This window comes from Cibotium barometz, chromosome 37 (genome assembly GCF_041138505.1).
Source record: "Cibotium barometz isolate CiBa-2024 chromosome 37, ASM4113850v1, whole genome shotgun sequence".
Lineage (NCBI taxonomy): Eukaryota > Viridiplantae > Streptophyta > Polypodiopsida > Cyatheales > Cibotiaceae > Cibotium > Cibotium barometz.
The window spans coordinates 48,031,460-48,033,227 of record NC_141082.1 but is presented as its reverse complement, the minus strand read 5'-3'; positions in this window follow the sequence as shown (position 1 = coordinate 48,033,227).

The following is a 1,768-nucleotide window of genomic DNA, read 5'->3' as shown; positions in this document are numbered from 1 at the left end:
GATTGCAAAAGAGAGCTCAAAACCACATGGTCTTCAATTAGTGATGACTCAAGTGGACAAGAACAAGGTCTCAATGTTCCCCCCAACTTCACACAGTACACTCTTCAAGATCAGAAGATTGTTCTTCAACAACCCATGCAACAAAAGCCAAGCATGCCAAGGGTTTCATATGATGGTCTAGAAGATGCAAAAAAATTGATATCGCTGAGCCAGGAAAAGAGCCTCGCTATGTGTGGATTGCCACAGACTTGTCCTTAGATGAGGAGAAGTTATTAATTCAAACAATAAAGGAGTATCGCGATGTTTTTGCTTGGAGTTATAAAGACCTCAAAGTAGTTAATCCAAGCATATGTCAGCATACAATTCCATTGCGAGAGGATGCAAAGCCTTCCAAGCATATGTCAGCATACAATTCCATTGCGAGAGGATGCAAAGCCTTCCAAGCAACGTCCTTATACTTACAATGAGAATTTTGCACAAAAGATAAAAGAAGAAATAGACAAGCTCTTAGAGGTAAAATTTATCTATGAGATTGAACACACTGAATGGGTCTCCCCTATTGTAGTGGTGCCCAAGAAAAATGGAAAACTTCGAGTATGTGTAAACCTCAAGAAGGTAAATGCAGCTACTGTACGTGATCATTACCCACTTCCAATCAACGGATCATGTTTTGGAACGTGTTACAGGGAAAAAGGCATACAGTTTCTTGGATGGATTCTTCGATTACGATCAAGTGTCAATTGATCCGAAGGATCAACACAAGACAGCCTCTGCTACTACTGAAGATGGCATCTTTGCCTATCGTGTTATGCCATTTGGTCTAACAAATGCACTTGCAACCTTTCAGCGGTTAATGAGTCATGTATTCAAGGAGTACCTTAGGCTATTTCTTGAGATCTTCATGGATGATTTATGTGTTCACTCACAAGAGCGTGATGATCATATAGAACACCTCAGACTTGTCTTTCAAAAGTGTCAAGTTTATCGTATATGCTTGAATCCTGACAAGTGCAAATTCATGGTAAGACAAGGAAAAATTTTGGGCCATATTGTTTCTCGCAATGGCATTTCAACAGATATGGATAAAATTGATGTCGTTGTCTCATTACCTCGGCCTATCAACCCTAAAGGGATACAAATATTCATGGGACATTGTGGCTATTATGGTCGATTCATCTACATGTACGCTATCCTAGCCAGACCATTATATGCTCTTCTTGTAAAGTTTAATTGGACTGACGAGTGTGAGGAATCCTTTGAAAAGTTGAAGCAAGCATTAGTGTCTACACCCATCTTACGGGCACCAGATTGGAACCAAATATTTCATGTCCATATTGATGCTTCAAACTTTGCAATTGGATGTATTCTAGCTCAATTGGGAGAACATAATAAGGATTTCCCAATCTCATATGCTAGTCGACAGTTAACAATGCTGAGAAGAATTATACCACAACAGAAAGGGAAGGTTTGTCCATGATATATGCAGTGAAAAAGTTTCACCCATTACCTTTGGCCAAACAAATTTATATTTTTTGTGGACCATCAAGCACTGGTATATTTGGTGAATAAGCCTTGTGCAACTGGAAGGATTGTGAGGTGGTTTGTCATCCTTCTTGAGTTTGATTTTGAAGTGGCAGTTCAAAAAGGAACAACTCATCTTAGGACAGATCATTTATCTCGAATCACCTCTAGAGAAGCTCCTGTGGGTGTGGATGATGATATGTTAGATTCAACACTTTTCCTTGTAGAGACAGCTCCTAAGTGGTCT